The sequence below is a fragment of the Colossoma macropomum genome, unplaced genomic scaffold (genome assembly GCF_904425465.1).
Source record: "Colossoma macropomum unplaced genomic scaffold, Colossoma_macropomum, whole genome shotgun sequence".
In the NCBI taxonomy this organism is placed as follows: Eukaryota; Metazoa; Chordata; class Actinopteri; order Characiformes; family Serrasalmidae; genus Colossoma; species Colossoma macropomum.
Genome location: NW_023494809.1, coordinates 30,538,185 through 30,554,116, shown reverse-complemented (window position 1 = coordinate 30,554,116; position 15,932 = coordinate 30,538,185). Strand labels below are relative to the sequence as shown.

Here is a 15,932-nt window from a genome sequence, read left to right as displayed (position 1 = left end):
GTAAATTAATGCATTTATTGAGGTAAACTGATACATGAGCGTTTGCTCATTCGGTGCTGATGTTACATATCAGATGATCGTAACTGCTGTTAATAATAGATTTCAAGCTTTCTAATGGTTTATGGCTTCACTGTATTGGATTCTTTGCATAAAAATGAAAACTGAAGTTAATAACGGTAGTGCCAGTGCCAGAACAGCGATGCAGAAAAGCTTTAACACCTTTTCAGACATTTTGTTTAATTATGTAGCACTCATAGCTCACTGAGACAACCTAAAGGTACAGAATCCAAACTTCAAATCAATACTATCTAATAAGAGGAGACGCTTCATGATGCGGATTTCATTAAATAAGTCAGTTGTCATCGTGTGTCCAGCTAGTTGTTTTACAGAAAGATAAAACATCCTTTCCTCTTAGGACAGTTCAGAATTTCAGACTCTAACCTGTTAGAAACAGAAACTGAACTGAATGTGACTTTAATTATATTACTATATAATAGTAGTAGTATTGGTCACCCCTCGACTCCACCCCTGCCACAGTGCAATTACATTAATATCTGAACAAAGTGGGGTCCAAAAATCTGAGAGTGCTGGTGAAAATGCTTTTATTTTGCACTTTTCAAATTAAATCCAATGGTTTTTAATTACAAATTATAAAATCAGCACAACAATCTGAGTGAAACCTGGAATCTTGAAATTTAAACTTAAAAAATCTGAAATTTTAACATGAATTTCAGAATTTCTCAGTATTTGGTGGTGTGGGCCTCTTCTGCTTTAATGTTAGTGAACACTCGAGCTGCATGGGCTCCAAAAGTTTGTGGAAAAGTCTCTCAAACCCACCTGAGAGTCTGAACACGAGCTTCACTGGAAGAGATCAGACTAAAAACACTCACAGCTTTTAGTACAAACAGATCAACATCATCACCTTCACACCTGATTCAGTTGTCCACTGTAGTCGTGTGTCACTCTGTAATCCTCCTTATGCCCATATTAGGAACTCCGGGTCTGAGCTCCATTTCTCTATGGCCAGAACGAATAGGGTTTTCGAAAAATCGCCTCTAGCGCCCCCTGTGTTAAATAAACACGTTCAGAGCCCGATACGTTCTGTCCTGAGAACATTTTTCCCCTGAATACCACTGGATCCTCTGAATTACGAGGTCGTTAAAGAGCGATAATACTAATATTGCTACATGTGAGCTAAAGCTACTGCGCATCAATTTGATGTCACTAAGCTTCATGAATCTAAGGCGGGCTGTGGTGGCGCTCTGACGAGCTGTCCTACCTATCGAAATGTTCTACCGTAGTGCAAAATTACAGGTATACCCTGTAAATAAAACCTCTGGGTGGGATATTTTGAGGCTAAAACTCCTTATCAAAAATACTACCAGCATTAAAACTACGAGGCTGAATTTAGCTTTCTTTTTCGCAGCTTCTTGTTTGAATGTTCCCCTTCCACCTTAAATGGTGCAGCGGCTGTGACTGGCTATCACAAACATTAGCAAACGAGACAAAATACTGACCTGTCGGTTCTGAGAAACAGCAAAAATTAGTTACTCAGCTGTTAAGCGAAAATAGGGAAACCTCCTCATATCAGGCCTTTCAACCCTCCATGAAGCTGAAGTCGGCTTCTTTTTCTCCGGCTGCTTGTTTGAATTTTCTTGTTCCACTTTAAGTGGAATGTGACTGCTGAGCCATTTAAGGTGGAACGGGAAAAGTCGAACACAAAGCGGGCGAACGTCCTCAGAAAAATGCACTCAGAAAATGTTACCAGCATTAAAATAATATTAGAATATTCTGAGAGCCTAAATCAGTTTATTAGGGTGAGCAGTGATTATTATGCCGAGTCTGTACTGGACCAGCCTGAGTGCAGGTATGTTTGTATCAAGCTAAAAGGAAAGATCTGTCGTGTTTCAGTGAGAATCAGGTGAAGAACAGAGAACTGCAGGGAAACCTGCTGATTTTGTTCTAACTTCTTTTCATCTCCCCTCAGTCTGAACATGGAAATATACACTGACAAAACCGGATTAAGGAGGCTGCCAGTCTATTAGCTCACATGTAGCAATATTCATATTCCAACTCTTTAATGACCTCGTAAGTCAGAGGATCCAGTGGTATTCGAGAGAAGAACACTCACAGGACAGAACGTATCGGGTTCTGAACATTTGTATTTAACACAGAGGCGATTTTTCGAAAACCCTATTCATTCTGGCCACAGAGAAATGGAGCTCAGACCCGGAGTTCCTAATATGGACATAAGAGCATGGAGCCAACAAAATAAAACTTTGTTGTTTATTTCCAGGTTTAAATGGGAAAACCCCCAGATTTTCAATGTGGTCTCAGACTTTTGGACTCTTTATACCCACCAAATCCACCTAAAAGTGCCCACAGCTGCAGAAACACCCAGCTATTTGATTAGTGATTTCATTTAAGCATCAAATTAAGTTGTGCGTAAACAATTATGCAAATCAAATGTGCAGCAAAATGACATAATATCTCCAGACCTCTAGTTAAATGTGCTGCCAAAGGAAGATGCTACTCTGTTTGTGTGCTGCACTGCAAAAAATGGCATCTTTTTAAGTGAAATGATCTTAAATCTAACTGATATATCTAATATTTCTCATTTTGAGATTGTTGTAAGCTTATTATAAGATTATTTGACTTATTTCTGGAGGTTTTACTTGTTTTAGGAGATGTTAGTCCAATTATCTCATTATACTGGCAGATCGTTTTGCTTGTTGTCAGAAATGTGCCTGAAACAAGCCAAATTATCTGCTAATATAGTGAGATAATTTACCAAAATCGCTCAAAGCAAATAAAAATTAAACTAAACATTAAACATTTTTACTTGCTTTGAGCGATTTTGGTAAATTCTCACTATATTAGCAGATAATTTGGCTTGTTTCAGGCACATTTCTGACAACAAGCAAAACGATCTGCCAGTATAGTGAGATTATTGGACTAAAATCTCCTAAAACAAGTAAAACATGTCCAGAAATGAGTTAAATAATCTTATAATAAGCTTAAAACAATATAAAAATGAGAAATATAGAAATATTGACTAGATTTAAGATGATTTCTCTTGACAAGATGCCATTTCCTGCAGTGTGTTGGCTCATAAATATCATCAGACTGGGGGTTTATTCGCCCCTCCAGGCTCTCAGGGTGACTTCCTGGTCCAGCAGCTGGCCACCCTGCAGAGAGGAAGTGACACGCGCACAGCAGGAACTGTCACTCTTGTCTCGGCTATTTTGGCAGTCAACCTGATTATTTAAAGAGCTTGAAAATCAGCTTTCGCAGCCGCGGTGCAGCTCCATTTATCTGCGCCCGCTCGGTCGTTCATTAGTCCAGCGCAGCGTCTGGGTCCTGTGTTTAATCTCCGTCCTGCACAGATGTTCAGTGATGGCTGTGGCTCTAATTCCTCCTGACCGCTGCTTGGTGAGCTGGGAGGGGCTTTAAACTCTCTCTAATGAAGAGTGAGTGTGTGCTTATCACCTTCAGCTCCGCGGCGCAGCGGGAAACGTTTCCCCCAGCTGGGGCCGCTGCCCCTCCCTCGGGTGCCAAGCGGGCCAAAGCGCCGCAGGAACGTTCTGCAGATGGCTGGAGCTCCTGGGTCTCTTGGCTGCTCCACGGCTGGCGACTAGAAAACATCCTCCGGTGAAGAGCTCTCAGTGCCCGAAAGCTTCCCAGCCAGAATCATCCTGCTGCGGCCCGGAGGGACGGGGGGGCGGCAGGGCGCTTCTCAAACAGCTCTGCTTATGCTGATAACTAAAGCTTAGAGATACTGCAGTAAATTTCCTGCTCCAAAATGAACTGACTGTCATGGAAAACTTTACTTTCTTTAAAGATGTGGACTGACCAATTCATCAAGTCCACTTTATCAGCTCCACTGACCGTATAGTTTCACTCTGTAGTTCTACAGTTACAGACTGTATTTCATCTGTTTCTCTGCATACTTTGTTACCCTGTTCTTCAGTGGTCAGGACCCCCACAGGACCCCCACAGAGCAGGTATTATTTGGATGGTGGGTCATTCTTAGCAGTGACTCTGACGTGGTGGTGGTGTGTTAATGTGTGTTGCGCTGGTGTGAGTGGATCAGTTTTTAAACACCTCAGTGTCACTGCTGGACTGAGAATAGTCCACAACCAAAAATATCCAGCCAACAGCGTCCTGTGGGCAGCATCCTGTGACCACTGATGAAGGACTAGAGGATGACCAACACAAACTGTGCAGCAGCAGATGAGCTATCGTCTCTGACTTTACATCTACAAGGTGGACCGACAAGGTAGGAGTGTCTAATAGAGTGGACAGTGAGTGGACACAGTGTTTAAAAACTCCAGCAGCACTGCTGTGTCTGATCTACTCAGACCAGCGCAACACACACTAACACACCACCACCACCACCACGTCAGTGTTACTGCAGTGCTGAGAATGACCCACCACCCAAATAGTACCTGCTCTGTGGGGGTCCTGACCAAAGTGGCTGGTCAGTGTATGAACATTTTTTAAGTATTTTAACTAATTGTATTACTTTTTTCAATTACCCAATTAAACCCAAAGCTTATTACTCAAGTATTAATGTTAAGACTTAATGTTTAATAACTACTATGAATTATTCTCTGTCTACTAAGAAACTAATGTTGTGTAGCAAGTGAAGTGTAGGTCTGCATGAAGGGCCTTATGGGGTCTTAAAGCTCAAATCATCTGGCGGCCAATAGCCAGGTGGTCTTTGCCAAGAGGAATCAGTTTAGAAAAAAAATTTAAAACCATGAACACTCAAAAAACCCTTGATTAAAGGGTTCTTTGCATCATGAAAAGTTTCTTTAGATTGATGGAGAATGTGTTGTAGATGGTTCCATATAGAACCTTTCTGAAAAGTGTTCTATATAGCACCAAAACAGGTTCTGCTATTGTTACAATATCAAGCTTGTACCAATAAAAGAACTGTTTTTGGTGCTATATAGAACATTTTTCAAAAAGGCTTATCATTCTCCATTAACCTGAAGAACCATTTCATGATGCAAAGAACCCTTTAATCATGCTAAGTTCTATACAGAACCATTTTCTTTACTAAAGAACCCTTCCGGCCCGCAAAGGTATTTTAATTTTTTATTAATGTTAGCTCATTTCACAATGTGCTACACTACACTCCCCAGCATGCCCTGCAATGTAAAGTGCTCCGACTGTCCTACCCGAACATCAATCTAGGGGACAGTGGTTGCACCACAGTTCTACACAGTTCTGCGCAATTCCACACCAGTCACATCACCAAAATGCATTTAAGCTGCAGTTCAACCAATATAAACACTTAACGTGAGCTCAGCAAAGAAAGGATGTCAGGTGTCCAGTTCAGGCAAACAGGTAGGTTTAACAGACTGAGCATTGTTTGTGAATAAACAATGGCCAGTTTGGATTACGGCACAACATTAATTAAAAATGAAATAAAAACCACAGATTTGATGAGATTTTTTAATATGGACCTTTTACTGGTTGAGTTTGACACCCCTGGTCTAAGCTGATTTTGTATGGATGATTCTACTTAACTGGTTCAATGTGGAATATTTTAACCCCTTAATGCTGCACTATGTAAGTTGTTTTTGTTAAAGCTGAACGAAGTGTCTTTACTGAGAGAGGAGAATATAAACAGGCTAAAATATGGTGAGCTTGAGCTGCTGTGAGTCGCCCTGTTAAGCCTGAAATAATAATTTAAAAGTCCGAGGCGTCAGGTTGGGGGTTTTTCACACCAAGTCGTACAGGCTGCTCAATTCTCAATTATGTCAGAATCAAAATCACGATTATTCTGGTCAGTATCGAAATCACGATTCATGCACTTATTAAACTTTAAAAAAACAGTGAATTTCCTTGAACTTTAAATAAAAAACAAAACAAAAATAAACGTAAGAAATGTGATTATAAATATATATATACAATCAAATAAATAATATAGAAGTAAACAAGATCAAAATAAATAAGATCAACTATGATGTATTGCACTACCACAACCTACTGAAAACCACCAAACATATAAAATGATAAATAAATAGGGGTGCGGGAAAAAATCGATTCTTAGATGCATCGCGATGCGGACGTTCTGAATCGATTCACAAACGTCAAAAACCGATTTTCTAAATATTTAATTTATAACGTAATGTTGATGGAAGGCAAAAGGCGGAACTTGGAAGTGGGTAAGTGCAGCGCCCGGACAGTCTGTGGCGGCACATAACATAAATACAACTGGATGAGCGAGAAATCTGACCGGCTCCCTCTGCATTAAAGCCAGGTTAGGTCAGGAGTCACAACACAAATGATAAGAAGCGCCATTTTGACCTTTCAACAAAAATCAAACCACCTTGGGAGCCACAACATTTAATGCCCAGTATTTCTCAGTATGTGTTAATGTCCTAGTATAAGTTAGGTTAAAAAAATATAAACGAAAACGCAGATTTACTTCGCTCTGCTTTAAGCTTTAGCTACAGCCGCTTTCCTCCCATCTCCGCCAGAAAACTTTTCTTCAGATGTAGATCAGTTTCTCGTAAAATGTCTCAACGACTGTTTTACGAGGCTGAAGTCGCTTCTTATTCTCCAGCTTCTTGTTCGAATTTACCCGTTCCACCTTAAATTCTAACTGAGGCACCGAATGTAAATGTGGTACCATTTAAGGTGGAACGGGAGAATTCGAAAGAGAAGCAACTTCAGCTTCGCCACTTTTTAGTGTGTGACAGTCTCGTTGCAGATTTAACGAACGAGGAAACCAACTGCGCTGCTTATAAATGCAAATAATGCATCGCTGCTATGTGACCTGCAGTCTGCACGGCGGTTCTCAGTCGTTGCAAAACAGGGCTTTCACGCTATGTCGACCCGTCTCAAAGATACTTTACTGACACAGCGACCCCCCGTCTCTACAACGAGACCAAAACCGAAGTTCTAAAATCACTAAAGAAAACGAGTAGAATAGCTGTAACGCACTGCGTGGACATCGATCACCACTGGATCTTATTTCACCGTAACTGCACATTTTATCGCAGATGAGTAGCAGCAGCTTCTCGTGCTCCAAACAAGAGCAGTGAATGAGAGCCGTCTAGTTCACTGACCACATCACTTCCATCTGATTTATTAATAAAAGATATTGGAAGTAAATTCATTATGGATCATTACAAATACTTTGCTTTAAAAGTACCAAGTCATTTTAAATAACAACACCGAGTCACTTAGTCACTTTAAAATGTATATTGTCTCTATATTCTGTATATATTTTGTGTATATTTTGTGTATATTTAATATATTTCGGTTGGTTTTTCTTGTATTTCTATTTTTATTATTTACTTTCTGTAGTGATTATCTGAGCCTCACCACAAGCATTTCAATGTATAAATGTCCTGACATGTTGTGGAAATGACAAATAAACTTGAAACTTGAACTCGAAACTTGAGCTCACACAGTGAGAAAATATAAATGCTATATAGAAAAAAAAGTCGATAATTGTTTTATAATCGCATCGCAGCCCTCTGAATCGTAATCGATTCGAATCATGAGGTGCCTAGAGATTCCCACCCCTATAAATAAATATGTATACAATATTTATAAAACATACTCTCGGACAAAACGAGAGCATCAATGCGAAATGGAATGCAGCACAATAATCGGTTATCTCGATTATTCTGTAATTCTAATCATTGGAAGCCGAAGTCGTAATTGAAAATAAAATTTGATTAATTGCCCAGCGCTACCTTTATGTAAAAAAGAGGGCCCAGCTAAATGTTTCGGCCTCAAATGATCTCAAAATCAACATCATACTGACGAAGATGTGATGACAATAGTAGATAATTCACTCACATCCTCAGAAGACGCTCCTTCACCAAGTTGAGACTGAATTCTCTTTCAATCAGCAGGTTCATCCACTCTGGAAAGGGGGACAATATACAACTGACAATGCAGAATGTTCTTTCGCACGTTGCATGCAATTACACATTTCCACCAGAGAGGTCCCCAAATCCCCAAATCTTACATAGTACAGCTTTAAAATCTAATGGGCCTTTATGTGGGTCCACGGTTTAGTTCCTCACTCTGGCTTCCATATCAATTTCATAGTAGTTAGAATCATTCAGAGCAGTTAATGAGTAAGTAATCCTAGGATTTGATTAAAAAGCCTAAGAACTGGCAAAGAAAACATCCTGATTTGCTGAAAACATTTTGAAAAACCCCAAACTCTTGACAGGCAGAGTGTGTTTTCATCTTCAGAAAGTGTTCACTGCTGATGAACTACGTATTCACCTTAGTATCCTGAGGCAGTGGGTAGCCTTGTGGATTATGTTTCATTGGAAGTGATACTTTATCAGCCTTGAATACTGACTTCATTACGACTTTCTTGGCTTGCTCAAAACAAATAACCTGGAATTGGACCTTTGGGCCTTTTTCAGACTTTAAATTGCGCCATACATCCTCACTTAGATGTATGCAACGTTCCAGATGGATCTGTTACTTTGTGTTCTTGCTCTTTGCTAAGGTTGTTCAATATGCTCTTAAGAACATCTGCTTAAAAAAAAAAAAGAAAGAAAAAATTTAATTGGAGAGGTTTTTTTTCCTCCAAATCCCCTCATTGCTTTTTTTAATTGCTGCCTTTGACATCACAACCTTTGCCTTGAACAGCCCCAAGCCTTCGCTCCTGCTGCCCTGCCAGAACCTTTCCAACATAATTACGACATCATTTTAATTACTTCGCTGTACAGTAAACGTTGACATTTCTCTGTTAGAAGTCACTGAGCTGTTTATTGGCCTTAACACAACCTCAGATAAATCCTTGAGCATGTTCTATTAAAGGTATGGGTGTAATGTACGTAGCGGCTGAAAAGGCGAGGAAATTAAAGCGTTTCTCAAGGCTAGAGGAGAATTAGAGAGGTAATTTCTCTCTCGCTGTGGACTCGGTCTAGGAAATAGGACCTAGCCTTGCCCAGAAGTTGCTGTTCTAAGGCTTCCAAATTGGATTCGCCTGCGTTAAAACTTTTCCGGTGGTCAGATGTGATGCCTAATTAGGTTCTTCTCGTCGTCACAGCTCCAAGTCCCGCGCTGTCATCCCTCGGTCGGCATTTCTGTCCTAAGTCCTTCAGAGAAGAGCTGCAATTAAACATTTTTCCTCCAGTGAATCTGGTAATCCCCATCCAGTGCGAAGAAATGAAGAGCTTTTGATGTCAGAATATAATATGACCTGTCTGAAGTCGGCCTAGTGCTTCATCTCTCTCTCATTTTGAGGGATTTTTCACAGGCTGGCTTTTACCCTTGCCTGCCCAAGGACGTAAGCGGGGGACGGGAGAGTTTTTCTTCTTCTTTTTTTCTCCTTTCGAAAGAAGTGGCAAACCCACCAGACCGACACTGACCACCCAAGCCCGGGCAGCGTAGGCGGCCTTCAAGGATAAATCTCCAACTCCGATCTGGGTTCTTTTTTCATTTTTCGCTTCTTTTCTTACTTTGTTGAGGGCGCAGCTGCCTGTGTGGTCTTTCCTGGGTGGCAAGAAAATGAGGGAACTCTTCTGACTCCTCCAAAAATTCTCTCTTCCTGTCTGTATCTCTCTATCTCTACCGTTCTGTCAGTCCTCTGGAGGACAAAGCGGGCGGCACACCTGGAGTCAATCTCAGAATCTGGCTCCTGTGTGTAACATTGCGGGTCCTGCAGGATCAGGGCCTGTCTCAGGCAGTTAGAGGCTACATTTATCAGCTGCCTGACTCATCGGGGGAGAGAGAGAGAGCGAGAGAGATGGAGAGAAAGTGAGAGAGTCAACTGGAGACTCGTAGCCTTCCTCCTTCAACATTTCTTTCCATCAGGATAACTGACAGAGCACGTCGAGGAGGAGAAACAGCGTCTTTGGGGTGGAAAAAGCAGAGCGGGTTTGGTTGTTGCTGCAGGTATAGTTTTCTTTTGAAGTTTGAGAGCGATTGAAGGTGGAGATCCACAGCAATAGAACCGCAATAGGTCAAACAGCAGGGAAGAAGAAGGGCATTATTTCTCATTAGTAGCTGGTGAAGCCGCCTAACAGAGCTGGGTGGAACTGAGGCATCGATTATTAGCCCTGCTCTGGTCAGGAGGGAGGTCTGACTGTTTGCCATGCTGTTTGAGTACAGCCGTAAGCTGTTCTGCATTCTAGGAGAGGTGCCAGTACAGGTTCTAGAGCGTTTATTAGGAGCGTCTGGGGGCATGGTGCCCCGGGAGAATTTTTAATGGACCCACTATGTCTGTTCATCAACTTTTAGAGCAGGAACAGTATGAAAAAATGGCTATTTGGTCAAATTAGCACACAGTAGACGTCTTTCATCTGTGTCTTTGTAGTCTGCATTAAACAAAGAGCTAATATGACAAACACTCTCAGAAATAAAGGTACTAAACTGTCACTGGGGCAGTGCCCCTCTAGTCACTGGGGTGGACCCCTCTTGGGTACATCTCAGTACCTTTAGTCAAGGAACATAACTAGGGGTGCAACGATTATTCGACTTAATCGACTAAAATCGACGATAAATTGGTTGGCAACTAATTCAGCTGTCGATTAGTTGGTGACATCATTACGCGTCTTTCTCGCGCTCACTGGGAATGTTTTGACCGCTCACTGGAGAGTTAACAACAGTGCGAGGGCAGCCTCAATAACAAAATCCTCAAAAGTGGAGCTAAACTCAGAAAAAAGATGGTCAGTTGTGCTGTTTGTAAAGCCGAGCTTAGCTGGGAGCACATCCTCCATGCTGGAGCATCTGAAGAGGAAACTCGTCGGCTCGCTGGATGAAGAAGATTCATCTCGGCAAGAATCGCCGCGCCCCAAACCGCATACTAGCACACTAAATAGTGAGTAAAAATAGTGCATATACCATTAGAAGTGTAGTAATTAGTGTAGTGTGTAAAGTACAGAAGAGTGTGGTTTGGGCCGCGGCGACAGTGGTGCCAGTGAGCTAGTCAGATCACGTTAATGTTAAATTCCGTCCGACTTCATGTTCTGAGCTGAGCTGGAACATTTTCCGTTTCGAAATGCAGGTTCTCTGGAATCGTTACTGGAGCTGGAACAGAGAAGCAAGTAACTATTATTCCCAGCGACCCTGTTCACTTTCCAGATAACGTTTACAGTTTTAAACACTGCATCGTCGTCTTAACGTCGAGGCCGCCGGTGCGTTCAAATTCGACGGACGTTTCCAACCAGTTTTCTGTTTTCCACGAACGTTTGGCTCCCCTCTCTAAAAGTTTCAGGAGGCAGTTCTCCGCAAACACACAGGGCAGCCAGACGAAGGATTACAGATGAAATGAAACTTCATTTAAACGTTCATAGCTGTTCAAACATTCTCCACTTTCCCCTCCGCTCCATCAGAGCTCATCCTCTCTGCTGAGGGCAGTATCTGCTCTCAGAGGAGAGCGAGACTCTCACAATCGCACGGAGAGACGATGACTTCCCTCCGTTTTAATAAAGACCTGTGATTGTAGAATTTATTTGCAACAAAGTGTAGACAGACAGCAGAGCGCACTGTTTAAAACAATGCCCATGCCCCAGTCACTGCCACTTGCCCAGCTACCGCCACCTGCCTTGGACTGGCTGCCCACTCTACACTGAAGTGGACTCCTAACTATTACTACTCCTACTACTATTAAAATTAGTAGTATAATAATTTTGTAGGTGGTTTGACCAGAGGAGGATGGGTCCCCTCATGTGAGCCTTGGTTCCTCCCAAGGTTTCTTCCTCAGCTCTGAGGGAGTTTTTCCTGGCTTGCTCATCTGGAGGATTTACACTTCATGTTAAAACTTTGGCTTTAATGGATTTCTGTGAAGCTGCTTTGTGACAACATCAGTTGTAAAAAGCACTATACAAATAAATTTGACTTGACTTTAAAACTTAAAATTAGATATATTTTTTAATTTACTTGATTAAAGGGAAACTAGTTTTGTTATTTTATTTCTGCTACTTTGCACACACTGAGTTTTATTTGTCTTCTGTATTAGCGGGAAAGTTCATTAACAGTGAATTTTTGAATAACATTCATCTTTATTGTCTTCATTGTTAGTTCGCAAATGCATAAAACAAAAAAGCTAAATTTAAAAGCTGACAGCTACACAAGTGTTATTTGGAAAAGGTAGTGATTCATAACCCGAATAATCGATTATTCGTTTCAGTAATCGACAGATTATTCGACTAAAATTAGTAGTTTGTTGCAGCCCTAAACATAACTGTACCATAATCCACTGAAATGATATGTTCTAAGCTGTACTGACTCCACACACCCCGTCTCGTCTCCAGGCTTTTATTTTACTGTTCTGTTTTAAAACATTCGGTTATGAAAAGGAACAAATACAAACTTTTCACCTGGAAAAACTTATTTAAGGTTCACAATCAGACCTTAAAACCACTGTTGGAGCTTTGAGGGAACATTTACACTGTTTGTACCTTGATGAATGAAAAACGTACCTAAACAGAACCTTTATTAATAACAGTGTATATGAGATTTTGCTCAGTAGGTATTAATAATAAGCTATGTGACAGAATTTCATGGTCATAGTGAAAAATACTATATTTTCTCAGTTCAGTTAAACTCAGTATTCATTTTAACTGAAAGCTTAAATGACTCTCCCTCCTTTCTTCATGATCACTAACCTCTCAGATCGGCTCCTTCAGCTCCGTCAGTCTCCTTCAGCTTCTCTCTCTCCTTCTCTTCCTGCGTTTACATTCATTTATTAAACTCAGATTTACAAGAGCTCAAAGAAATAATGAGAGTCTAATTATTTTCTGTTTTACCTGGTAAAAATCTTCTCATCTGCCTGGCCTTCAATGGAGCTGCCGCCTCTTCATTTCCATCTACAGGCTGAGAAACTGAGGGATATAAAGTTGTGTTATTAACACAATGTGGCCTTTTCACTGACATCAACTCACCATAAACAACACTACATGGAAAATACTGGTGTCAGTATTTTTCCAAACACTGCAGAGGAACATAAAAACAAAGAGTATAAAGAGCCTCAACGATGCTGTTTCTGTCTCTGCCAGCCGTTCGGTCTTACAGAGAAGTCCTTACCGTTGCTGTCTGTTCTCATGATTCACGTATGGACATTATGAAAACAGCAGCCTAGCTAAGTTACTAAACTCAGTGGAGCTCTGTCTGCTGTCTGTCTGTCGCGCTTCACCTGATAATCTCTCGAGGCTGATGTTAGCTTCCTACTGGAATTCCCGTTCCACCTTAAATAGTGCCGCATGTACTCGCTAACGACCGAACAGGGGTCTGAATGTAAGTGCTTTATCATTTAAGGTGGAACGGGAAAAATAATAAGACGCCAACTTCAGCTTCATCTAAACTCCACCCACTGCACGGGTTACAATCAGCAAACCGGGGCTGTGCAATTTAAGGTGGGGCCGCTGGTTTAGCCCCTAAATTACTGCATACACACCTGGATGTGATGTGTGAGTGAGATTTTTATTAATCTTGCGCTGCTGTCAGTTTGGGTTCTGGAACATATCATGCCAGACGGGCTGAGGGAGAGCAGCAGGGTTACTTTCTGCCTCATACAAACCGCCCTGTCTTAACAGCGCAGCCTGTAATGTCTCTCTGATCTGAGGCGATACGTCTGCGCGTCCGCCATGTTGGAGAGGTCAAGATCCGCTTGTGAACAGATTCACTTGTATTGAGAGACGATGAGTCTCAGGATTAAATCAGCCACAACTTCCTTATTACTCAACCGATTTTCACCAAATCTGTTTAGTTATAATCCTCAAACACAGATTAATCCAGGCTGCACGGATCTGCTCTCGATAGCTTTTATTTCTTTAATAACTGATCGTGATAATTAGCCGTCCGGACCAGTGGAAAAGTATTCTGTCTAGTTTAGAGTTTAGCGCGAGCTCAGGTAAAACACAATCAGCAAATCCATCAATGTGTGAATCACTTCTAATCTTTACACACAGAAGGACGAAGCTACATTGGCTTCCTGTTCGCCAGCTTTTTGCTCGAGTTTTCCCGTTCCACCTTAAATGGTGCAGCAGTCCCTTTCTGGTGGCTTTCTTGTTCCCTCCGTTATATAATCCTATCCCACTTTCTGAGTGTAATATTCCTGAAATAGTGTAATTTTGAACAGTATCTTTATTAAACTGCCGCTCTGTAATGGTACTGAATGACCGCCCTAAAATGGCGGCGCCGTTGATGTGCCTGGCTGGATCATCTAGGTCTGTCATTGACTCTTTTACTACAGCCCCTTAGGGGCTCCGTATTTATTCTCACAAATATGGAATAAAGCGCGTCCCGTGTCAGTTCAATACAGAACACATTGTTATTTCCACTTCAAGTCATGTCGGAAAAATCATATTTACGAGATGGATGCGCGCGAACGCTACCGCAGTACCGTATTTAATAGAGGAAAACCCAGATTTTTCAGTGAGCCACTAGTTTCCGAGTTGAGGGCGTTTCGACAAAAAATAAGTAACAGCCGCTGATAAACTGGCCGTATTTCAGCTTTTCATCAGCCGCAACCTGAACACTGCAGGCTGAACCCATCCACGCGTTAAAATACAGATATTAGCACGCTGTGTGAAACATAACTGCATAAGAACAACACTCTGCCCATCAGCAGCCTCTGCCCTTCACCGATTCTCTTTAACGACAGAAAAACAAGAGTAAACCAAAAACGGTATTTCCAGCATATCTGTCTTCTTTCCAACCGAAAACCGCTTTAACACAAATCAAGTCATACTTACGATCTAAGTAGGAACTTCCGAGCAGCCTTGAAGGCGGCATTAGTTTCCAATCAAGGGACGATTCCGTGTTTCACGGGACGGCTAGCAACCCTAGCTAGCTAGTTAATGTTAGCGTTAGCCTAACCCCATTACTTTCCCTCACATAAGCACGGTTAGCTAGTTAATGTTAGCGTTAGCATTAGCCTAACCCCATTTTTTCTCCTTACATAAACTCGGTTAGCGAGCTAATGTTAGCGTTAGCCTAACCCCGTTACTTTCCCTCACATAAGTTCGGTTAGCTAGCTAATGTTAGCGTTAGCCTAACCCCATTTACTTTCTCCTTACATAAACTCGGTTAGCGAGCTAATGTTAGCGTTAGCCTAACCCCGTTACTTTCCCTCACATAAGCTCGGTTAGCTAGCTAATGTTAGCGTTAGCCTAACCCCGTTACTTTCCCTCACATAAGCTCGGTTAGCTAGCTAAAGTTAGCGTTAGCCTAACCCCATTTCTTCTCCTCACATAAACTCGGTTAGCGAGCTAATGTTAGCGTCAGGCTAACCATATTACTTTCCCTCACATAAACTCGGTTAGCGAGCTAATGTTAGCGTCAGGCTAACCCCGTTTCTTCTCCTCACATAAACTCAGTTGAATAGCTAACAAGCACCTGAGTAAAACCTGACTGCTTTACTGACCATAATTTGCCACAACTCCGTACTGTAGGTGTGAATCTTCACTCTGTACATTACAGATTTTGAAGAAGGTCAAATGTTTATTTTAGTGAGCTTTTAACTAAAACCCTGTCCAGCTTCAGTGTTTGCCAACTGCAGAGCAAATAAAACCAAATGATTGGCTTATAGTTGATGAGGTCTGATGTGATTGGCCGCGCTATGGGTTTTACCTTTTATGTTTAGGTTAGAACAGCAGCAACAGCTCCTCCAGGTGGCGCCCTGCTGTCATAGGCCCAGTCCCATTCCTTATTTTTACCCCTACCCCTTGTTTTCGAGTGTTGCCCCTTGTTACTGAGTTACAGGGTAGTGGTTGTAATCTTCCTCTGAAATGGGACCCTCAAATAAAAAGAGCATCACTTCATTAACAGCTACCAGCGCTGCTCTGTAGGCGACCCTGCCAGTCTGCAGTGACAGCAGAGGAGGGTAAAGTTCAGCTCCTCACTGCTGGGCTTTAGTTACATTTAGGGCATCATATGACTTCAAAGAGGGGGGCAATTATTTATTATCACCCACCCCTAATTCTTCAGTGATA

General features: G+C 41.7%; 1 long non-coding RNA gene across 1 annotated transcript; it reads right to left on the bottom strand.

The window, feature by feature from the left end:
- Positions 1 to 10,867: 10,867 nt before the first annotated feature.
- On the bottom strand, positions 10,868 to 15,477 carry LOC118799025. Its single transcript, XR_005006088.1, has 4 exons — positions 15,365 to 15,477; positions 12,747 to 12,821; positions 12,606 to 12,666; positions 10,868 to 11,025 (listed from the first exon to the last, which is right to left on the bottom strand). It is a non-coding gene; the product is annotated as an uncharacterized LOC118799025 (long non-coding RNA).
- Between the last annotated feature and the right edge of the window lie 455 nt (positions 15,478 to 15,932).